Genomic DNA, 25,662 nt, shown 5'->3' with positions numbered 1-25,662 from the left:
GTTAGTTAAGCTATACCCATTATATCCTTGGGCCTTATTACTCGCAAAGCCTTTGGACACGCTCACCAGAAACAAAAACAAATGAGCAGCCAGAATAGCAAGCAGGTGACAGTCACACACCTTCCTCCACTACAGCAATACACAGCATGCCCTTGAAATTGATAGACTGACCTTCCATAAAGTGTAAGATCCCTGGATTTCAAGTGCAATATAGGTTTTCCTCCTATGATACTATTCACAAACATCTTAAATAAAGAATAATAAAAAAAAAAGAAGATAATTTAACAGCATTATAGTTAGAGCTGCAAGTCACACATTCTTGGGCACAATTTTAGAAGGATTGTTATTAATTGAAAAGCGCTAATCTATAGTATGTAGAGACTATAGTACTATAGTCTATAGTACTTTATACACAAAAGTTTATTCGTGAATCGTAGTAGTTCTTGTCAGAGTTCTTCATTAACTCTATTTGAATGCTACCTACTCCAGTTCACCACTTTTTAAGTGATGCTCATTATCAACTACAGGTAAAATATGATTGCTTTAACATCTCAAGTTATGGTATCTATACTCCAATAACAATACATTTTGTTATTAAAGTGAGACCCTACAGGTTAGTGTATAATTTAGACAGTAAACACAGATTACATTAGCCTGAGTTCCAACCTGAAGAGTTAAAAAGGAGCAGGTTTCTGAATGGCTTACATGAGAACAGGTGACCACCAGTTACATAGGTGAATCTATGAGGATCATTCAGTTACTCATACTGCCACCTGTGCTCAAGTTAGTGGATCTGTAAAAGATGATATGTCCATTGAATGTAATGTTTGTATTGCACTATTAACCCCTTCAGGACCAAACTTCTGGAATAAAAGGAAATCATGACGTCACACGTCATGTGTCCTTAAGGGGTTAAATGGGGGTACATTAACAGAGGGACTGTGAGCTTTGTGGTGGTGACAGTTCTTTCACTACTGAGAACTGTCAGGCATTCAGCCAGCTTTGCTACTTGAAATTTCACTTTTAATTAATTTTATTCATTAAAGGGACTCTCCAGTGCCAGGAAAACAAACAGTTTTCCTGGCACTGCAGGTCCCCTCTCCCTCCCACCCCCCATCCCAAGTTGCTGAAGGGGTTAAAATCCCTTCAGTGACTTACCTGTAACCAGCGCTGATGTCCCTCGACATCTGCAATAATTACACTTGCAGGGTTAAGGGTAATCGGAGTTGGCACCCAGACCACTCCAATGGGCAGAAGTGGTCTGGGTGCCTGGAGGGTCCCTTTAAACACTGGATTGTAAAATGAATTGCAAAATTAAGCCAAAATACTTGTTTTGAAAAACAAACAAACATCCAATTGTTTTCAGTTCTCTGCAATTTGACGTTTGGTGAATAAATCCCAGTGTCTTGGTTTTGTTTCTGGAAAGACTGAATGTCAAAACAGAACAGGTTCTGCTGAACTGATCTGCTTCTGTTGCAGTTTCATAGTGTAACAATTAGAATAAAAACGTATATGTGCATGTTTCAACATGCTGCTGTTCTCACACTGATGTAAAGCAAGAAATAAAAAAAGCCAAACATTTGGAAATAGTAGCTTTTGGATGTGTAGTATGACACACCAGACGAACGTTCAGTATAGGTTAGACCTGCTGACAGCCCTGCTCCACCCACTTATCTTCCTATCTCTCTCTCCTTCTTTGCGGCAACATACAATTCCTTCCTAGAATCTACAAATTATCACCACTTGCAGCTAAAGGCTTACTTGACTCCTGCTCTACAAGTAGGTAATGAATTCATGAATGTTTCATTTTATAGCAATATGCCTAGCTGTACGTTTGGATTAAACTAAGCTGACTCTGGGTGTGTATCCGTGTTCTATTGAAAAGCAGCTGGGAGGATGCTGAATCTGTTTTAACAGCAATGAGGAATGGTTTACTGCACTTTGATGCTAGCAGCATGGACTGAGGAAGTAAATGTAGGTCAAATAATATTATTGCAAGGTACTTTTTTATATTCTATATATAAATCAATACATTAATGCTTGGTAAATATATTCAGACAGATTGGTTTCAGATTTTGAGTACTACCTATTGTTACACATATCTGAATTCTATTTAGGGCATTAATTGGCTTAAATAATGTAAACAACTGTTATATTATCCTCTATGGATAATATAAAACTTAAACCTCCCAGTTGTTATTGCACTACAATTCGCATAATTCTCTTGCAGTTTTGAGAGTTGTAGTTATATATAACTGCAGGAAGTTTGATACCTCTGGTTGTTTTTTTCCCCCTTTTTTCTATACGTCTGTTACATTTGTGTTTTCATTTGCACCAGTAAATGTTATTTCAGTGTTCATTGGGCTAAGATTTGCAGTTACGGTTTCTGCCTGGCAATTTCTTTTTCCAGATTGCTCATGATTTCTACCTTTTTTCATTGCCTGATAGGGCAGCCGGGCAGTCTGTGAAATCCATAGGCTTCTGACGTGACTTGATTAATTTTGAAGGATCCGTTAGGATTATAAACCTCCAAAAAAAAAAAAAAAAAAAAAAAAAGGAAAGGTGACATTGCAACCAAGTATGCAGCAAATAAAATGTACAACACACTTTTCTCTAATGATCATACATGCTTTCATCAACACATTCCAGCTAGTCGCCTAGGCTATAATGGGCAGGGCTGGACATGTGGTTTATTGCACTTGTGTCGAATAGTGCTGTAGTATCAGCTTTTAGGAGGACCATGCGGAGTCTATGAATTTAATACTCTAAGCTTAATTTTGTACGGGTTATTTACTAAACACCAAATTGTTTTCTTGATGGGAATTTTGGCTTGAAAATACATTTTAAATTTCTCCCTACAATGGCCTCATCAAACTCTTCCTGGAATGTTTTCATATATTTGATAGAATTGATGGCTAATTCCAAATACATTTCCTTACCATTAAGAATCCCATATGCTTCCGCTAAATAATCGTTACTCCCATTCCATCTTCTTATTTGTTACTGTATTGTGTTTATCCTGCAATTACTTTAAATCCGCTCTTTTTATTTCTTTGTATGAAAGGAATAAAGAGTGATAAAGTTTTTTGTTTTTTTTCTCAAAATATTTTAATATCCTTCAACTAAATTTCTCTAGGTTATTGTTTCTTTTCCTAAAATAATTTTTTAAAATTTTTCAGACCTGAGTTTAATTGCTTGTTAGTTATCACATGGATCATATTTCTACATTTTCAAAGAACATCTTACACTAATTTTATCTGAAAACTGCGTGCATAAACAAATGAGGAAAACACTGGTACCCTTGGTGCAAATTTTAAGATCCTTTGAGAAAATAAACATTTCATGTTCTGTAAATACAATTTCCCCCAAATTAAAAATTCCATTAGTTTTTTTGGTATGTGTTGGAAATACTGTAGTTGGCGAGTTTGCTAACATGCATCCTACTCTGCTATCCTGAATTGGATCTATAACCACCTGATCCCAAAAGGCTCAAATTCCCTGTTTTCTGAACTATCTATTCAATACAATACACAGGATTTTCATTAGATCTATTATCCAACTGGGATAATGGTTAGTTGGATTTCCTTTTTCCATCTATTACCTCATTGGGATTATTTTAATGATAATTCTCTTTCTATCTTTTCTACTTTTATTTACATTAAAATTAGTATTACATTTTACACTATTCAATGCTGCAACCCTTAAATCAGAAGCGCCCACATAGTTACGCTACCCAAACCAGGGAAACCACACATGTGCAGCCAAAACTTTCAGCCAATATCACTTCTAAATACAGATACCAAATTATACACAAACGTACAAGCCATCAGATTGAACAAAATCCTCCCAACACGGATACATGACGATCAGGTGGGTTTCACCATGGGGTAGACAAGGGTAAGACAATACGAGGAAGATTGTTAGCCTAATGTATAGTCTAATCAGGATCCAACTGGGGGCGTGCTACTCTCTCTGGATCCAGAAAAGGCTTTTGACCGCCTCAACTGGCCTTTCCTGGACGCAGTGCTCTGTGAATAGAAATATCTTCCAGCCTTCATAAATACAGTCTGTGCACTCTACTCACACCCCACAGCCAGGGTCCTCAACTCAGGGTTCATATCCAAGCAAATAACCATTATTAACGGGTGTAGGCAAGGTTGCCCCCTGTCACCTACGCTTTACATACTGGCACTGGAGCAGAGTAAGGGGTCCCCTCACCCAGGAGGGCAGGGGTTGCTAGTGAGGGCATAAGCATGGAAAGCAGGGACTGAGAGAAGGAGGAAGATACATCACCCATAGCTGAAGCAAAAGCCTTTTGCAAGGAAGATGCCATATTGGCATCCAGCAGGTCCTGAAATTCTTGGGAGGCCATAGCCCCCTCAGGATTGTCAATATTAAAATCACCAGTGGGGCCTTCAGGCCCTTCCTCCCTATCCTGCATACTGACAAAGTAACAGGTCTAAGTAATAAAAAACTAAGAAATTATATATTTTTAAATGAGCAAAAGTGGAAGGGTTGATTAACCCACAGAAAGCACAAGGAAAATAGGACCTGAACGCTGGTGCACCCAGGGGACCCAGAGACCGAAAGCCAGACCGCACGGCAGCAGAGTGAGCGACCGATCAGCCTGAAAAGACCGCCCAAAATGGCCGACGCACGTGCAGGAGATCGATCGCGGACTGACTCCCGGCGGGGGAAGAGGCGCGTGAACCCTACCCGCGCGGGCAGCCCACGATCGAGGAGAAGTCAGGGGAGCAACACACAGCCGCGGCAGATGGAACAGCCGCGGCTAGGAGACAGCACTGGGTCCCGCGCGGCACCCACAGGGAGCAGGGAGAGCGCAGGGGAAAAACAAATAGCCGAGAGGGAAGCCCAGGGCACAAGTCAGGGGATAGCCCGAGCACACCAGCGTGAGACAGGTACAAAATACAGAAAAAAAACAGCTGCACAAATAAAGGCAACAATAAACAATAATAATAAACAATAATAATAAACAACAAACAATAATACCAGAAAAAAAACATGTACAGGAGAAAAATACTTAGCTGTCTGAGGAAGCAGCAAAGAAAGATGGGGATTGTGGGAGACACAGGCCTTATATAGTCACTTCCTCTGTTATGTGATTGGTTGCCTGTGTACCTATACAGTTTTTTCTTTCAATTTGATAATATTTATATTCTTCTATCTTTGCTGCTGAGGAAATAAAGAAAGAGTTATGCATAATATGAGCCTCTGTGTCTTTAATAAAATTGTGTAACTAATTGCATACTCTACATTGCTTAACTTTTACGGAGGCCTGTCTCAGCCACTGCCTGAGTTAAATAAGTGCATATCTGTTATATCTTTTTGTTTACCATGATGATACTTTTAGGACTCTTCATATGGTTTAATCAAAAACATATGACTCACAGGCTAAATCATATACTTAAAGGGACACTATAGTCACCTGAAAAACTTCAGCTTAATGAGGTTGTTCAGGTGAGAACTATAGCTCCCTGCAGACTTTCTCATGTAAACACTGTATTTTCTGGGAAAATACAGTGTTTACATTGAAAGCTAGGAACACCTCCAGTTGCAGTCACTCAGAGTGAACCAGAGGGACTTCGGAGATGATCCGGTCATCCTGTGATTCAGTATCTCCTCCCTCTGCATGCAGACACTGAAATTTCCTCATAGAGATTTATTGATTCAATGCATCTCTATGGGGAGATGCTGATTGGCCAGGGCTGTGTTTGAATCATGCTGGCTCTGCCCCTGATCTGCCTCTTTGTCAGTCTCAGCCAATCCTATGGTGGTGTTAACACTATAGGGTCAGGAATACATGTTTGTGTTCCTGACCCTATAGTGATCCTTTAAAGTAATTTACTTGTATACAACACCTTATTTAGGGCTTTAGATACCCGCTATTAATACAGTTAACGTTAATATTCTTTTTAAGCATTGGTACCTGATTATACTACTGCATAGTCCTCGACTGCTGATTTGGCAAATTTAAGCCCTGATTTTATTTAAGCCCTGACCACTTATGGACACGCCTACACTACACACTATGAATACATCATGTTCCCTAGGCTAGCTTACGTAAACGGTCTTGACATCGGAATGATATATATATATATATACACACACACACACTTAGCCTCACTGTACCATGCTCTGCCTTTTTAATGCACTGTGTCCTTATGACTGCAAATTTTACGCATGCTTGTTATATATACTTGATTTCATTATACCTACATATTTTGACTTGTATGCCTCTGCGTAGGCGACCATATGCTTTTTTTTTTTTTTTTTTTTTAATTCTTTATTTTATTTGTGCAAATAATTAACAGGCAAGTTTGTTCTGCCACAATAGCTGGAACAAACCGTATGACATACAGAGAGAAACATCATTGTGACATAGAAGACAGTGCACATTTTTAGGGTTAAGTGAGTAAGCTGAACAGATAATAAAGACTGACATTATAAGCTGCATGTTTGTCGCTTGGAGCCGTTAGTAATTATAAATGTAGGGTGGACATCATACAAAAAAAAACATAGCTTTGTAAAAGGGTTTTGTTGTCGTCTCTTAACGTAAGTGGAGGCACCGTATGTGGTATCATGTTACTATGGATATAATACAATTCTTAACAATCCAAACACATATTATATATTAATGTACAGCAGCCTTAAAATATAATTGCTACTGATGATAAAAGTTAGAAATGTTTTTGTATTTTTTGTTAATGCGTAATGTCTGCAACTGTAGAGCAAGCTGGTTAATTAGCCTCTGCACAGGCGGCAATTTGCATCCACCAACCAGCAAACACACAGCCCTCGCACACCGCAATCAACACAAAACACTTACTTAACGCTCTATATGCCTTTGATGGATTCAATTTTGCAAAGTCTCTGTACACCCACTATAGTACCTTGCTCAATAACTTCTACTAATATTTAAGTATTTCCGCTATAATGTTTTGATATACACGCCTCTGCGTTGGCGTCCACCTGCTTTTGTCTACATGTACCGATATGCACGCCTTTGCATTGGCAATTATCTGCTTCGACAATACTAAGTTTTCTTGTTATCGGGCAGGCGTAAGCAACCATCTCATGTCGTCACGACAACAAGCACAGGTATATTATTATAATACAGTACATGCTATGGCAGGTGTAGGATCTGCGCAGCGTTATAGTGAGAAGCGAGGTGAACGCTTAGTCAGCATGAGTAGAAAAGTAAGCATTGAATGAGTAATAAAATGAGGAGTAATAGTAAGAAACATAAACATAAATAACACTGCTTAACAACAACAGGGACTGGAGCAAACTTCTGTTGACAGAGGGTAGACACTGGACTAGTATTGCTCTATTCGTATTCCGAAACATAGCTCGTGAAGGTGTGCCTTATCGTCTGCCCTCTGCCAGGTAGGTTTTTCAGGGTAACACCATGTTAAAGCTTATGTGTGTATCACGTCTCAACCGTATGTTCCTGCCGTGGGGTAGTAAGACAGCATTGCCACGGTAGTGAGGTACAATTTATGAGTTGTCTGTAGCAATGGAGGGACATTGAGTGTGTTCTAAGGAACCAGCAGTGCTGTTCCAGAACTGTTGTATAGGTGTCTGAGTGGTGGATATTCTGAGTGACTCGTGAGGGACAAGTTCTATAATTACCGGTAGTTAAGATTATTGGTTTAGGGGAGGGAGGAGTAAACAGGCCGATTACATTTGCCATGTAGGGCAGAAATAAGTGTCTCCAGGTGTGTCTGGGGCTAGCAGGGTGAGTTTAAGAGTGTAGGGAGATGAGTGTATCGTTACCAATGTGTGGTGTTGCATCTAGTATAGTGAGTGTAGGAAGAAAACAATACATATGGATTGACTTTTGAGTCCCGGTAGGAACGTGCATAAGCACCATGGCCTGGACGGTGGAGGTGGGTCGTTCATTGGCAGGATAGTCCCGGGTGTGGGGGCTCCGTGGATGGCCACTTGGGCTGAAGCCTTCCTTGTCCGCATCTGGCTCAGTAACCTCCTGTGGCAAAAATACGTGGGCCATGGTGTCAAAGTTTGCTTCCCAGTCAGGAGATTCCCAGGGGCTGGGGTGTTTTTCCGGCGTATCAGGCGGTGTCTGCGTTGTACCTCCGATTGGTCGTCGATAGTGTTCAGTTGAGGCTTGTTCGTTGGAGTGGAGCTCGCCGGTCGTCGAACATGCTGAATCACGGCAGGGTATGTTAGGGCCACCGCCAGGGGAGGTTTGTGGAGTCCATGAAACTAATAACTAGGAAATAACAATTGGGCAATAGTTCAACGGCATATTGAGCTGCCTTCCGGGCGTCTCAAGCCCCTGTGGGCGGTTCATGGTGCTGTGCTGGTAGGTGGAAGCGTTTGTAAATCCCGTTCAGGTGGTGATCGAGGCGTAGGCGTCTGGCGTGTTGTTATTAGGTATAAACGCTGCAATTCGAGCCGGATCCCAGTTGTGAGTCGGGGAGGTATGTTCTTGGGGTCCCTCTTGGGAGTGTGGGTCTTGTGGTAGGCCCAAGGTTCTCAGGAGATTCGCTGTGTCCCGGGTGTCGTGGATCTGGTGCGTTTTTCCCCCTTGTTGTACGAGGAGCGTTTGGGAGGGTCGCCAGCGGTAAGGTATGTTGTGCCGCTGGAGCAAGGTTGTGAGGGGCCGCAGCGACCTGCGCCAAGCTAGGGTGCTTCCAGACAGGTCAGAGTAGAAGGTCAGGTGCATGGCCTCGAACTTCAGTGGGGTTTTATCACGGAGGGCCGCGAGGACCGCCGATTTATCCTTTCCATTTCTGAAGGTGATTATGGTATCTCTTATGGCCGTGGCTGGGGCCTTGGGGGGTTTGGGGACCCGGAAAAGGTCAGTGGGTGTGATGGCTTTAGCTTGGTTGGGAGGTAGTATGGCCGACAGTACCCTTTTGAGTGTCTGCGGCAACTCCGCCTCTGGTATCTCGTCTGGGAACCCCCTAACCTTAAGATTATGTCTCCTCCTGGAGTCTTCCAGGGCAGCATAACGCCGTTCATGGAGTAGGTTCTGGCGTTGCAGTTCTTGTACAGCAGCCTGCAATGAGGATATGTGCTGTTGGTGATCTTGAGAGGATACCTCCAGTGTCGATATGCGGCCTGTCAGGCCCTGCAGTTCGCCCCTCAGAGCGGTAACGTCCGTGAGGATGTTCTTTTGCAGGTCTGCTAGCAGAGCTTTTAATACCCCAGTGGTCACCAGGTCGGCATCCATATCAGCCCTTGGTTTGGCAGGGTTCCCCTTCTGCTTTGGGGCTGGAGCCGGGGTGTAGTCGTCCTCTGCATCCCCAGAGCAGTCATCTGAGTAGAAGTCCGAGCAGCCTCCGTGGAGAGCCGCCATGTTGGATTCGCCTGTGAAGCGTGCTTGCCGCCACATGTCACTGATTGTTGGCCCCGGGGCAGGTTTGTCCGCCGTCGGTCTTTTATTCTTCCGCCCCATGACTCTGGGAGTATTCCCCCGTTTGTGTAGCTGTCTTTGGGGGTGATAGGAGTGGTTTTTCTGCGGTATTTAGGGTTTATTCTCGTTTTTCGCTCGGAGCTTCAGGATTTTGCGTCTGCTTGCCTCGGCAGTCAGGCTCCGCCCCGGCGACCATATGCTTTTAATGGTAAACTGCCTAATGTTTGTTTTTGCTCTGCAATGAAAAATAAAAAACATTTAAAATAATTGCTGCTGAAAGGCTTTGCATGGATTATTCTCAACAATCATGTGAGTCTGTATGGTTTATTTACTAAAGTGAGAAAGGAAATTTCCAATTTAAGGCTACTGTATCCGAACTGGAGGACTTAGAGAATGTTTTGCATTTTGTGGCTATTTGACCTTAAATGTGTTCACTATGAATTCTGACTTTAGTAAATAGGTCTGCAAAACTGTTTATTTATTAAAGTGAGAATTTAAAGTGAATTTAAAATTTAGAGCCAGGGTAGCGGAATATAATATAATATTTCCAGTTTGGTTATTTCGAATTTAAAACACACTCTTAAGTTTGCTTTAACACACAAACTCAAGCGTTTCTGTCCATAATCAGTAGTGATGATGATTACTAGTCCTTCACTGTTAATGTTAATGCATTTTCTGCATTTTTTTTTCCAAACTCCTGCTCCCTTCTATTCAAATTTATCAGTAGGAGCTTTTCTAATTTGCCCAATATCTCATTATACTAGTTATTTAAAAATCCTAAATTGGGAGCCTTTAATAGATTGTGGCTAAAAGGCTGATTTTAGATGCAGGTCTTAATGTATAAAATATTCAATATCACACTCCTCCCCTTGTTTGTTCTTTACAAAAAATATATTTTCCAATGTAATGTTTCCATATAAATGTATAGCTCTTATATGTAGGCTGCTTGAATGCCTTTTGTGGCACATTTAAGTTTGGGTTTCTGTGTCATGAGGACTCTCTTGGAAAAATCAAAGAAATGATTTCCTCTTTCAGGGGACCTGCTAATGTTACCACTTTCTAATGGAATTTTCCTGATTTATTTTGATGTGTTTTCCCTTTTATAGGGGCTTTGGTTATGCTCCGTAAAATATATTTTAGACTCTTCTGGTGGTAGTGTGTGATGTTGCTCATCTCTTTGACGTACTTGACTGCGAATGGTGCCTCTGGAGTAGGTGTTTTAGAGGATATGGGAGGTGTTTCTAGTGGTATGTGTATATTGGTATACTTCAAAGGACTTGGTGTGGATGTGACAAGATCTGAGTAAGTGGGTCACCTCTCCTGGTAGGATGATATTATGGGGATGAGAAGTGCACTTTGCTGTAGGAGGTTATGCTAGTGGTATTCTTTGAGTGTGTTATCAGGGCCTGTGCGTCAATAAGGCGTCTCAGGCAGGCGCCTTATGGCGCAAAAATCCGATTCCCCTGCCTCTGACCGGTGACTAGGATTTTTTACTACCATCAACCTACTAGGCCCCTAACACACACTTATATCATTAATTTATTTTGGCCGGCTTCAAAAATGTCCCAAATAGGACATGGAATGCGCACCCTCCAAATAAGGTCTTTTAGCCCCCAGAGAACCCAACACACCTATACATGGGGTGTATCACTGTACTCATGAGATGTTGCTGAACACATATTGGGATGTTCTTTGGCAGTAACCCTTAAAGTTCTGTTTTTTTCATCTTTTCATCATATTTTATAATGTTGTTATAGCAAAATATATGATATGATGAAACTAATTGTTTCTTTAGAAAGACCATTTAATGGTCACAGCGTTTAGGGAAACTGCAGCGGGGATGGCGCGCCAGGCACTTGCGGCACGCCGCTGCATATTGGCTGTTAGGTGCAGCGTGTCACTCACTACCAGGACTCCATGGGACACGTGGCGCCCGGTGAGTGAGTGGAGAATGCCGGGCCCCCTCCATGCGCCGTGACTGTGTGTGTGTGTATGACCACAGGTGGCGACTTTGAACTTGGTGTCCAGTTGAAGAGTGCAGGGTAGTTTTTAACTTAAGGAAGCTGTGCATCGTGGCTGCTGCCATCTGCATCCATTGGGTCTTTTTCAACTCCTGGCGTTCATCTGCCAGGAGCTCAGGTCCGTGGTGAACTGTCACACATGCATGACTACAACATTGAGGTCTATGAAGGACCCCATAGGAGCCTCCATAGATATTGTCTACCGATGAGCGAGACAGTGCTAGCAACAAAAGGAGAAGGTGACAAAACTCAATAAGGGTAGCTCACCTTCTCTCAGGTTTTGTCAAGATGAGGAAAAATGCAAAAGGCAAAGTAGACCCTTTGGAGAAGGTTGAAAAAGAGCAGAATAAGAGTTAGGAAGAGAAAGAGGAGCCGATTGAAGCTAGTTAAGCTAGATTAAGGGAGACACAGTCTTTTTAAGCTTACTTTCAACCTAGTTGTTCTTCCAACCACAGCCACTGTTGGCTACTCTGATGGCATCTAGGCATACTTTTGCTCCATTACAGTTCTAAAGCACTTAATTCACTCACTTGCGCACCAATTGTATCTTCAGTTAGGTTTGTGTTAGGTCATTTTTGTTGGATCGTCTGGATAAATACTCAATAACGTTCCACTGTAGTGGGACATAAAATACAATCACATAACCTATGTTTCCAAGTACTGGCTTATATTTTGACCTACAGGTAGTGGAAAATCTTGAGCGGATTCACCTGCAGCCTTATGTATACAGTTGCCATGGTTTTCTGTTATTCAAGTCACTTATATCCCATAATTACACTTTGGATAGCTTGTAATTTTTCTGCACATTAAACAGTGAGAAAAGTAATCCTAGTTCTAAGGTGTTGAGATTGGGCTTTCACATCTATGGGGTTAGCAGCTTTGGCAAACAGTTGAAGCGATGGACAAATATTCCACACATGGAAGAAAACATGCACATTTTCTTGCCTTTCTTCATAACTCGTGTTTTCCATCAACCTCTGCACTTTTTTTTTTTAGTTAAGCAATATCTTTCTTTATAATTTGTGCATATCCAGGTGGGATTGTACCATTAATTTATTAAGAGGCAAAATTATATTTTGATACAATGAATCAATATCCCTTTTTATACATGTCAGTTAACTATAATTGTTCCCAAGTGCTTTGCATTAAAAGGAACACTATAGATCAGGAAAAATAACATGTATTACTGACCCTATAGTGTTAAAACCACCATTTAGGTGGCTTGCCTCCCTTAACTCCTTACAAGGGGTTAAAACATTAAAACTTACACAGGAGGTATCCCTATAGGGCAATGTAAACACTGTCTTTTAGCTGAAAAGGCAGTGTTTGAATGAAAATGCCTGCAGGGAATGATTATATTCACTAGAACAACTACATTAACCCCTTAAGGACCAAACTTCTGGAATAAAAGGGAATCATGACATGTCACACATGTCATGTGTCCTTAAGGGGTTAAGCTGTAGTTGTTCTAATTACTATAGTGTCCCTTTAAGGTTACCCTTAACTCAACCAAATTTAATGTACAAGTTGATTTTGAGTTCCTTATTCCAGAGAAAGTGACTTTGCATTTGCCTATATTGAATCTCATTTGCCACTTGATCGCCCAGTTATTCGCTGTATCTAAATGCCTCTATAGAGAAGATCACGTCAGGAATGTATTATCTTGGCTATTTTTTTGTTCTCTGTAAACACTGACACATGACTTTCAATTTCCAGCTTAAAGAGAAGTGGACCAAGGACAGAATCCTGAGGAACTGCACTTACCACTTTTGACCAATTTCTAAATTTTTCATTTACAACTACTTTCAGCACTGTATTTTTTTAAGCGAGTGATCTATGCAACAACAAGATTTGCCATCTGGTTTCAGCTTTAATAGTAACACATCACTATAGTAAAAAGTGATGTGTGGAACTGCATAAAATGTATTGACAAGATCCAAGTAGATAATTTCTAATGGAACACATTGATCAATATTTCCTTAGCTTCTTCATAGAAAGCAATTGCTAGTTTGTCATGATTTGTTTTTATTAAAACCATGATGATTCATTGTAATGATATTATTGTTCAAAAATGAATCCCCGAATAATGTCTCTTAACAACCCTTCAAATAATTGAAGGGTTAAGCTGACAGTCAGGTTGAACTTTATAACTACTTTATTTTTGATTTTTTTTATTTAGGCACCATATCTGCTTTTATCTAATCCTCTGGCATAATTCTTGAAAAAAAGAATCCTGAAAGGTGAAGAAGAGAGGTGTGGATATTTCTACACTAAGCTCCCTAGGTAGTTATGGGTGAATACCATCTGGCCCTAGGGCTTTGTTTACATTACGTTTATTTAATTGCTGAAGCACTTTGTCCTGTGCTAATCAATCACCTGTTTGTCTTAATGCTTTTGTAACAGGGATTTGTAAATCTGCAGTCATAGATTCTTCTTCCCTACTGAAAAAAAATGTTTAGAATTTCTATAGACATTCTGTTACTGGCCCACAGGGATGAGCTGCAACTATATTTTTATTACATGATTTGGCTATGTGGTATCTAAAATTAGCAGCAGGAACCTAACTCACTTTCAGGGCTGGCCTAAGCCGGTAAACACATCTGCATTAGCAGTCTGGCCACGTTCTAATTTCCAGTATGCACGCAGAACACTAAGGTGTTGGTACATTTTTTTTTCTTGTTCTGGAATGGTATAAATAATGCTTTTTATGTATTGTATTTTGTTCTGATGAAAAATTTGCTTTTAGAACTGAAAAACTGACAGTTAAAAATAAAAGTTAAAGGAACACTATAGTCGCCTAAACAACTTTAGCTTAATGAAGCCGTTTCAGTGTATAGATCATGCTTCTCAGGTTTCGCTTCTCGATTCACTGCCATTTAGGAGTTAAATCACTTTTTTTCTGTTTATGCAGCCCTTGTCACAACTCCCTTAAATCTGATTGACACAGCCTGCATGAAAAAAAACCAAAAAAAAAAAAACTGGTTTCACTTTCAATCAGATGTAATTTACCTTAAACAATTGTATCTCTTTCTCTATAAATTTATCTTTAATCACATCCAGGGTCTAGCAAGCTCTTAACAAAGCAGGGGATATGAAAATCTAAATTAAACAGAACTTGCAATAAAGGAAGGATAAACTTTAGATGCCGATACAATACAGCGGAAGCATGTTTAGGAGCAATCTTCACTCATCTGGCTATAGGCTGTCGTAATGCAAATACATTTATCCTAATTTCTAAGGAATTGCTTATATAATAGGGAAAACATTTTTTATTTTTTAAACATGCATTTATAAGTTTAATATTAGCTACAGTTCTGTACTGTGGATATGTCTGTCCCAGATTAGCTTAATGGCTCCCAGAGTATATATAAAAAGCAGTTGGCATGATTTGAATTATGCATTACAGTTATTTCAGGAAGAACGGGCAAACTGAGCCAGTTTACTAGAAAAATATAAAGCTATATTAACCAGCTATGTGGTGTTAACTATAAAGAATGCCTATTGTGGTTAGTCTGCCTCATATAATAAGGTTATGGGGTGTTATGGGGTGTTCCTGAGTCTTGCAAAGATGACTAGAAAACCCAATATTCTATTTTTAGGGCGGGTCCAGTTGAAAGCAATTGCATTTTCCCTCCTTTGAGTGCAATGCCATGCAAAGTAAGGGTTTTCTTCCCTGGCACAAAGCAGGTAGGTAACATTTACTCCTACATTAATGTACAGTGGAAACATTTTTTGGACAGGGTAGTCACTCTGCAGAAGGAATTTAAATGGGTTGGGTAGGCTTATTCCTACGTTAATAGACAGAATTAAAGTAAAATGTCAAACAACATTGTAACGACCAAAGAAAAACAAGTTACCTGCACTCTCTCCTTAATCCCTATGTATTTTTTAAACAAATGGAGTCTTTTTAGTTACCTCCAATGGCCATGAGAGGATAAGCCCACCTGCCATGTCAAGGCAGACAACCCAGGTGGATCCTAACTCTAACCATTCACCTTGCTTCCTTGAGCTTCTGGTAAAAATCTCTGAGACAGAAAGGGGTATTTTTATATACACCCCTATATATTATTAACCCTTAATAGGGAACACATGGGATGGGGGGTTGCATTGTAACAAGGCTGAGTGATACAAATGCAGAAAGATTGTATCCATTATTGTATCCATTTTAATTAATCTGGTCACCCTGGTTTGACTCTCTACTTGTCTGCAAAATGAATCATTTCACATGTTTGTTGTCTTCAGGGCGACTGCTTTAGTGAGCACTGCAGCAACCCTAAGAAGGGGATCCCTCTCAAAGTAACATACAGAAAAAGAAAACAAATAAGGAAGGGCTGCGCCACAGGAAAAAAAGTACTTAAAGTCTTGTCCCAACAGTGCAAGATATATCACATATGAAGTGTCTGTTGTTTAGAAGAAAATGCAGATGTGGTTTCTGGGTTCTTTGTACTTGGGGGATGTGGAAGGTCTGAGTCTCTTCAGTCTCTGTATGTGGAAAGAGAGAAGACAGAGCAACCTAATAGTGCAATATGTCAGGGCTTAACGGACAACACGTAAAAAGTAAAAATATTGCACTCACATGTAACAGAGCTATGACCAGCTCTAGTGTATATCCCATATAGTGGTATAATCCCCACTTATGGGATATGATGATGGCCTTTCACAGCAGATGATTATCTAGGTACTCAGAAAAGAAGAAATAGCCCATAAAATATGACAAATTCAATTTTATGGGTTACTTTGAGGCAGTAGGGCAGCTTAGGAAAGCAAATTACCTCCATCATTGCATACTGTTTGCAAAAGTATACAATCCACGGCACACAAACACTGAATTTGCACTGATTATATTATCATCCTTTGATTTAATTACGGAAATAAAACACCTTATTATCAGCAATGTGGCACAACTACAACAATGCCCCAGTTAAAAGGTCAAACATGGTGCCTATCCATTTCAGTCTGTATAGATGAAAATTTAACAAATTGATTTGTCAGCTTTGAGAGCGTTGGCAATCCAGGCTATTCTATGTGGGATACTTTCAGTTGTTTGATGTAGCCACTTTATAATGTCTGGGCTTAACATAAACAGGGACAGGCCAAGGTCAGCGGATAGAGTAGTCTGTATAACAAGCCAATAAGCTGGTACAGGCGTCAAAAAGAGTAAAATAAGAACAAGCGCTAAAAGTTCAGAAGAAAGTCACCTTAGGCAGCAAACACTGATTGTAAGGAACCATCTAAACCCCACAAAGTTGAAGTTATTATGGAAAATTGGTTGCTCCAAATATGAGAAGAGTACATAAAATGAAGTATAATAAAATGGAAAACATTTACATAAAACAGTGTGTTGAGTCCAAAGTTATTTCTTCAATTGTCTGGATTCTAAACTGATAGTGTAGTATTTAACAGTGAGTAGATTTTAAATGTTGAAAGTCCATAAGTGTCCACTCACATGATATGGAGCTTTTATACAAGCTCTAGTAGTAAAAGAGTGTAGCGGTCTAATCGGTGGTATGCTGACTTCAGTGGCTCTCAATGCTGTATATAAAAAGATAAACAAAAATACAATAGTGCAGAATTGCAAATATTAAAGTGAATACATGCTTTTTAGAGCATAGGAAATACATTCACAAAAAGAAGCTATAGTCAAAGCTCCACATTTTCAGACTCAGAGTGGTACAATCCCTACATAAGGATATATCCACTTTTCTGGTTGTAGATACGGTGACCTTGATGACTCGCAGTATGGTATATGAAATGACACAATAGAAAATTTCAATAGTGCAATAAACTCACAACTGAATTTTTGTATAAAGCTGTAAAAATTCAGGCGTAAGGAAGTGCAATCCCCACCTACAGATATGTGACCTCCACAAATTCTTCAGCAGCATATCTGTACATAGAAAAAAAAGGATACTATTTAGTGCTCTCTGTATCATTAACAATTGGGATAAAAAAAATGGAAATTATATCCCAACATCAAGTTAAAATTGGACAATATAATACTCCACTGAAGCATGCTACTCTAGAATACTGACAATCTGTGTGAGCAGCTTTTCTGCTCCAGAAAATGTGAGTACATTTTCAGCTTTTTATAGAAACATAGAATGTGACGGCAGATAAGAACCATTCGGCCTATCTAGTCTGCCCAATATTTCGAAATACATTTAATTAGTCCCTGGCCTTATCTTATGTCTAGGACAGCCTTATGCCTATCCCACGCATACTTAAACTCCCTCACTGTGTTAATCTCTACTGCTTCAGCTGGAAGGCTATTCCATGCATTCACTACCCTCAAGGTAAAGTAATACTTCCTAATACTATTGCGATTTTTTAATTTTGCCCCTCTAATGTAAGACTATGTCCTCTTGTTGTGGTAGTTTTTCTTCTTTTAAATATATATAGTCTCCTCCTTTACTGAGTGGACTCCCTTTATGTATTTAAATGTTTCTATCATAACCCCTCTGTCTAGTCTTTCCTCCAAGCTATACAGATAAGTTCCTTTAACCTTTCCTTGTAAGTTTTAGCCTTCAATCCATAAACCAGTTTAGTAGCCCTTCTCTGAACTCTCTCTAAAGTATCAATATTCTTCTGGAGATACGGTCTCCAGTACTGCGTACAACACTCCAAGTGAGGTTTCGCCAGTGTTCTGTACAATGGCATGAGCACTTCCCTCTTTCTACTGCTAATACCTCTCCCTACACAACCAAGCATTCTGCTAGCATTTCCAGCTGCTATATTACATTGTCTTCCTACCTTTAAGTAATCTGAAATAATTACGCCTAAATCCCTTTCCTCAGGTTAGTAGGGCATCAAATATCCTATACTCTGCCCTTGGGTTTTTACGTCCAAGGTGCATTATCTTGCACTTATCCACATTAAATGTCAGTTGCCACAGCTCTGACCATTTTTCTAGTTTACCTAAATCATTTTCCATTTGGCTTATCCCTCCTGGAACATCAACCCTGTTACATATCTTAGTACCATCAGCAAAAAGACATACCTTACCATAAAGACCTTCTGCAATATCACTAATAAAAATATTAAAGAGAATGGGTACCCCACTGATAACTAGACCTTGCTTCGAATATACTCCGTTGACAACAACCCTCTGTTGCCTGACAATTTAGCCACTGCCTAACCCATTCAATAATATTTGAATCCAAGCTTAAAGACTGCAGTTTATTGATGAGCCCTCTATGTGGAACAGTGTCAAAGGCCTTACTGAAATCTAGGTAGGCAATGTCTACTGCACAACCCTGATCTATTATTTTAGTTACCCAATCAAAAAAAAATCAATAAGATTAGTTTGGCATGATCTCACTGAAGTAAAACCCATGTTGTCCCTGATCTTGAAATCCATGTGATTTTAGATGTTCAACAATCCTATCCTTTAACATGGTTTCCACCACTTTCCCCACTACTGTAAGTAAGGCTTACTGGCCTATCGTTGCCCGACTCCTCCTTTCTTGTGAATGGGTACAACATTTCCAATCTTCTGGGACTACTCTTGTTAACAATGATTGGTTAAATAAATCCGTTAATGGTTTTGCTACTACACTACTAAGTTCTTTTAATAATTTTGGGTGTATTTCATCAGGTCCCATTGACTTATTTGTCTTTACTTTTGACAGTTGAAATACAACCTTTTCCTCTGTAAACTCACATGTAACAAATGACTCATTTGTCCTTTTTCCTAACTGAGGCCCCTTTCCTTCAGTTTCATCTGTAAATACTGAACAAAAATATTAATTAAGGCAATCAGCTAAACCTTTATCCTCTTCTACATACCTTCCTTCTTTTGTTTTTAATCTAACTAATCTTTGCTTTACTTTCCTTTTCTTATTTATGTATCTAAACTATGTTTTATCCCCCTTTTTACTGACTGATATTTTCTCTTCTGTGTGTGCTTTGGAGGCTCTTATAATTTACTTAGCATCTTTTTGCCTAATCTTATAAATCTGTCTGTCTTCCTCACTCTGTTTTTTTTTTTATAATTACTAAATGCTAACTGTTTTTTTACTATTTTGGCCACATCTGCGGAGTACCACAGTGGTTCCTTTAATTTTTTGCTTTTACTGACAATTTTCTGTTGCCTTTAGCAGTGCAACTTTTAAATAATCCCATTTCTCATGGACTCCATTTAAACTGCTCCAGTCTGACAAGGACTCCTTTACGCATATTCTAATTTTAGAAAAGTCTGTTTTTCTAAAGTCTAAAACTTTTGTTTTTGTGTCCTTATAATTAACCACACTGACTGATACCGTAATATCTGATACCAAATCTCCATTTGTTAGCACTAAATCAAGTATGGCCTCCTTACGAGTTGGTTCCTCAACGAGTTGTTTTAGAAACAATCCCAGTAGGGAGTTTAGAATATGTGTGCTGCTATTTGGATTTCCAGTTCACATCAGGAAGATTAGTCACCTATGATGATAACTTCCCCCTTCATTGTCATTTTAGCTATTTCCTCAAATAGTAGATTATGTAACTCTCTTCTATTTGTCCAAGGGGGGCTGTAAATCACACCTACATGAGTTACTGTGTAATCTCCAAACTCTAATGTAACCCAAACAGACTCTATGCTCGCCTCACTAACTTTTATTAGGCTAGATTTTATGCTATCCTTCACATACATGACCACCCCTCTTCTTTCTTGCCTTCCCTGTCTTTTCTATATAAAGAGTACCCTGGTATTGCTATATCCCAGTCATTTTTCATTGGCAAGAACACAACAGACTTCCTTTACCTCCGAAAAACCTCATTACAAGCCAAATAATTTGTCCCAAGATGGACATGTACATCTAATTCCCCCTCCTGCTTTGATTGCTTAACAATATTACAAACACGTCTCCTGTTTCTGTGAGCAGTAGCTCCAGGAAGAGATCTCACAAAGCCACTATTGTCCAACTCCACACCTCTTAAGTTGGAATCCCCCAACAACAACAACTGCTTTCTATCAGGCCTCACCTTGTCCTTTTTGTCCTTGGGTGCACTCTTGCTCACTTTAGGTATAGAGGATGGTGGTTCTACAAACCTGGTGTCTGAGCCTTTCTCCGTAACACCATTACAATCTGAAAGTGCAGAAAATAAATTATGTTGAATATGCTATGCAATTTTGGGCACCTGTTCTAAAGAAGGATATCATGGCACTAGAAAAAGTGCAGAGACAAGCTACAAAATTGATAAAAGGAATGGAGCATTTTAGTTACGAAGAAAGGTTAAAACATTTAAATCTGTTTAGTTTGGAAAAACGGCGCCTCAGAGGGGATATGATAACGTTATACAAATATATTCGGGGCCAGTACAAACCATTATCTGGAAATCTATTCATAAATAGGGCTATACATAGGACACAAGGTCACACATTTAGGCTGGAAGAAAGGAGATTTCATCTAAGGCAAACAAAGGTTGTTTTTTTACAGTAAGAGCAATAAGGATATGGAATTCTCTGCCTGAAGAGGTGGTTTTATCAGAGTCCATACAGATGTTTAAACTAAAATTGGATAAATACTTGCAAAAACGGGGATATCATTTCTAATTAGTGGGGTAATAGCTGCTTGATCCAAGGAGACTACTGACTGCTATTTTGGGGTCAAGAAGGAATTTTTCCCTAGTTTGTTGCAAAATTGGAAGCGCTTCAGATTAGTTTTTTTTGCCTTCTTTTGGATCAACAGCAAAAACATATGTGAGGAAGGCTGAACTTGATGATCTATGTAACTATATAAAGACACAGTCTTTGCCGTATGCCTTTTGTCCACATCTCTGTCTACCAGATCCTACAGTAATCAATCTGTAGTGATGTTGCGAACATAAAATTTTCGGTTCGTGAACGGCCAACGCGAACTTCCGCAAATGTTCGCGAACCGCCATAGACTTCAATGGGTAGGCGAATTTTAAAACCCACAGGGTCTCTTTCTGGCCACAATAGTGATGGAAAAGTTGTTTCAAGGGGAGTAACACCTGGACTGTAGCATGCCGTAGGGGGATCCATGGCAAAACTCCCATGGAAAATTACATAGTTGATGCAGAGTCTGGTTTTAATCCATAAAGGGCATAAATCACCTAACATTCCTAAATTTTTGGAATAACCTGCTTTAAAACATCAGGTATGATGTTGTATCGATCAGGTAGTGTAAGGGTTACGCCTGCTTCACAGTGACAGACCAAACTCCCCGTTTAACGCACCGCAAACAAACGCAAACAGTCCATAAACATATACATAGGCAAGAAAATGAAAATAAAAGGACAGAGCGTAAACCGGACCTTAGAATGGCCAGACTAATACGCTAGAGACAGAGAATGGTCAAAGGGAAAGCTGAGGTCAAGGAAACCAGAAAATACACAATACCGTTTACACAAGCCAAGTCAGGGAAACCAGAATTCAGAATAACCAGGGAAAAGCCAAGATCAGGATACCAGGAAATCAGATTCACAATGATAAAGCACTCTCAGGAAACCAGGAACAGGAAACCACGACAGGGCAAGGTACTGGGGTGAGCTAGGGATTTAAATATCACGCGGTGGGCCGGCAGCAGCGACACCCTGTTACGTCCCCCTCATCAGGCCTTTTTTAGTCGAATGTATCGCCCACTGTCAGTCCCTTCGGGATCCATCCCTCATTCATCTTAAAAAAAGGTGAGGTAATCTAGACTTTTTTGACCTAGGCGACTTCTCTTCTCAGTGACAATACCTCCTGCTGCACTGAAGGTCCTTTCTGACAGGACACTTGAAGCGGGGCAGGCCAGAAGTTCTATCGCAAATTGGGATAGCTCAGGCCACAGGTCAAGCCTGCACACCCAGTAGTCAAGGGGTTCATCGCTCCTCAGAGTGTCGATATCTGCAGTTAAGGCGAGGTAGTCTGCTACCTGTCGGTCGAGTCGTTCTCTGAGGGTGGACCCTGAAGGGCTGTGGCGATGCGTAGAACTTAAAAAGCTCTGCATTTCCTCCATCAACAACACGTCTGTAAAGCGTCCTGTCCTTGCCGGCGTGGTCGTGGGAGGAGGCTTACTTTCACCTCTTCCCCTGTTAGATTCCCGTTGTGCTGTGACATCACCCTTATACGCTGTGTAAAGCATACTTTTTAATTGATTTTGGAACTGCTGCATCCTTTCCGACTTGCCGTAATTCGGTAACATTTCAGGCACTTTCTGCTTATACCGGGGGTCTAGTAGCGTGGACACCCAGTAAAGGTCGTTCTCCTTCAGCCTTTTTATACGAGGGTCCCTCAACAGGCACGACAGCATGAAAGACCCCATTTGCACAAGGTTGGATGCCGAGCTACTCATGTCCCGTTCCTCGTCCTCAGTGATCTCACTGAAGGTATGTTCTTCCCACCAGCCACGTACAACACCACGGGTACCAGATAGGTGACAACGAGCACCCTGGGATGCCTGTTGTGGTTGGTCTTCCTCCTCCTCCTCCTCAAAGCCACGTTCCTCCTCTGACTCCTCTTCCTCACAATCCTCTTTCAGTGTTGCCGCAGGTCCAGCAAGCGATGCTGATAAGGCTGTTTCTGGTGGTGATGGTGACCACAACTCTTCCTCTTCACGCTCATCTACGGCCTGATCCAGCACTCTTCGCAGGGCACGCTCCAGGAAGAAAACAAATGGTATGATGTCGCTGATGGTGCCTTCGGTGCGACTGACTAGGTTTGTCACCTCCTCAAAAGGACACATGAGCCTACAGGCATTGCGCATGAGCGTCCAGTAACGTGGCAAAAAAATTCCCAGCTCCGCAGAGGCTGTCCTAGCACCCCGGTCATACAAATACTCGTTAACGGCTTTTTCTTGTTGGAGCAGGCGGTCGAACATTAGGAGTTTTGTATTCCAACGTGTCGGGCTGTCGCAAATCAAGCGCCTCACTGGCATGTTGTTTCGCTGCTGAATATCAGAAAAGTGCGCCATGGCCGTGTAGGAACGCCTGAAATGGCCACACACCTTCCTGGCCTGCTTCAGGACATCCTGTAAGCCTGGGTACTTAAGCACAAAGCGTTGTACGATCAGATTACACACATGTGTCAACTTGCCCAAATTCAATGCCGCCAACAAATTTCTTCCATCACAAACCACTTTGCCGATCTCCAGTTGGTGCGGAGTCAGCCACTGATCCACCTGTCTTCTTTCAGGCAAGTCAACCCCAAGATGGCGTGACAGTGCCGTATCCGGGATGTGGAATAGTACCTGGGGAGCTGGGGGGGTGCCGTTGATGTGGAGCAAGACGCAGCAGCACAAGAGGACTCAGCCGAGGAGGTTATGGAAGAGGATGAAGTAGGAGGAGTAGAGGAGGTGGCAGCAGGCCTGCCTGCAAGTAGTGGTGGTGTCACCAACTCCTCTGCAGAGCCACGCATTCCATGCTTGGCAGCCGTCACCAGGTTTACCCAATGCGCAGTGTAGATGATATACCTGCCCTGACCATGCTTTGCAGACCAGGTATCAGTGGTCAGATGCACCCTTGCCCCAACACTGTGTGCCAGACATGCCATTACTTCCTTTTGCACAATCAAGTACAGGTTGGGGATTGCCTTTTGTGCAAAGCAATTTCGGCCGGGTACCTTCCACTGCGGTGTCCCAATAGCTAAAAAATTTTTGAACGCCTCAGACTCTACCAGCTTGTATAGTAAAAGCTGGCAGGCAGGCTAAGAGTTCAGACAAGCCAGCTGTCAGATGCCGGGCAAGGGGGTGACTTTGTGACATTGGCTTCTTACGCTCAAACATGCCCTTGACAGACACCTGACTGTGGGCAGATGAGCAGGAACTGCTCAAGGCGAGAGACGGAGTGGCGGATGGTTGAGAGGGGGCAAGGAGGACAGCAGTGGTTGACGTGGCTGAAGATGCTGGACCAGGAGGAGGATGGCGGCTTTGAGTTTGTGTGCTGCTTGTACTCATGTGTTGATCCCATAGGCGTTTGTGATGTGTGATCATGTGCCTTCGCAAAGCAGTTGTACCTAGGTGGGTGTTGGACTTCCCATGACTCAGTTTCTTTTGGCACAGGTTGCAAATGGCATCGCTGTTGTCAGAGGCAGACACAAAAAAAATGCCACACTGCTGAGCTCTGCAATGACGGCATTCTGGTGGTGGCAACAGCATGCGTTCATTGGCGTGCTGTCTGGCTGACCCCGGGTGCCGATGCATGCTGTCTGACTGTGCCACTAGCTCCTTGCAACGACCTCCCCCTGCTTCCAACTCGTCTCCTCCTCCCCCTCTCTGTCTCCCCATCTGAACTTTCCCCCTGTTCTTCTTCTGTTCTAGCGGGCACCCACGTGACATCCACGGACGCATCGTCATCATCAACCTCTTCACTTGAATCTGACAACTCAGGAAAGGAAGCAGCAGCGGGTACAACATCATCACACCGTACGTCCATGTGTGTAATGCTGCCTGACTGAGACATATCCCTGTTATCTACATCCTCTGGCAATAATGCTTGCGCATCACTCATTTCTACCAACTGATGTGTAAATAACTCCTCTGACATACCAAGTGAAGCGGCTGTGGTGCTAGTGTTGGTGGTGGCGGCAGGCAGGCGAGTGGTATCTTGAGAGGTGCCCGAAGCTAAGCTGATGGAGGATGGTGCGTCAAGGTTCCAAGCGGAAGCTGTAGAAGATTGGGTGTCCTGTGTTAGCCAGTCAACTATGTCCTCAGAACTTTTCCAGTTCAGGGTACGTGGCCTCTGAACACTGGGCATTATTCTAGGGCCAAAGGGAATCACAGCACCACGACCACGACGGCCCCTGCGGGGTGGCCTGCCTCTGCCTGTCATTTTTTTTTTTCGATTAGTGGTACTATGCGTGCAAGCTACTGTGACAACAGATATGAGTGGCAATGTGCACTGGCAGAAGTTGGTAGAGTAGACGCTGTAGGCCTGACACGCTTGCAGACAACTAACTGCTATTCAATCTATTACAGTCAAAAATGTTTGTTTGTTTTTTTAAATGTACACTACTGTTACACCAGATATGAGTTGCACTGGTGTGACACTGTGCCCTGGCAGGCCCTGAAACGCACACGTGTGAAGGAAACTGACTGCTATTATATTACAGTCAAAATAGTTTGTTTTTTTTTTAAATGCAAGCTATTGTGACACCAGATATGAGTGGTGGCACTGGGCAAGTGGGCACAGTATACGCTGTGAGCCTGACACACAGGCTGGCAGGCAGGCAGGCAACTGCAATTACATTACACAGAAAATAAAAATAAAAAAGCAGACTGATGTTCTAGCCCTAAAAAGGGCTTTTTGGGGTGC

At 41.4% G+C, this 25,662-nt stretch overlaps 1 protein-coding gene across 2 annotated transcripts in view; it reads left to right on the top strand.

The window, feature by feature from the left end:
- Nucleotides 1–1,692: 1,692 nt before the first annotated feature.
- FGF1 (fibroblast growth factor 1) overlaps nt 1,693–25,662 on the top strand; it is a 204,959-nt gene continuing 180,989 nt past the window's right edge. The window contains exon 1 of one of the 2 annotated variants that reach the window (XM_063447406.1): nt 1,693–1,779. The gene's annotated coding sequence lies outside the window, so the exon portion shown is untranslated. Of the gene's footprint in view, nt 1,784–25,662 lie in introns of both variants that reach the window. The other variant, XM_063447405.1, reaches the window with a different exon arrangement.

Source organism: Pelobates fuscus, chromosome 3 (genome assembly GCF_036172605.1).
Source record: "Pelobates fuscus isolate aPelFus1 chromosome 3, aPelFus1.pri, whole genome shotgun sequence".
Lineage (NCBI taxonomy): Eukaryota > Metazoa > Chordata > Amphibia > Anura > Pelobatidae > Pelobates > Pelobates fuscus.
Note: the sequence above shows the minus strand (reverse complement) of the source record. Positions and strands in the feature narration are given on the sequence as shown.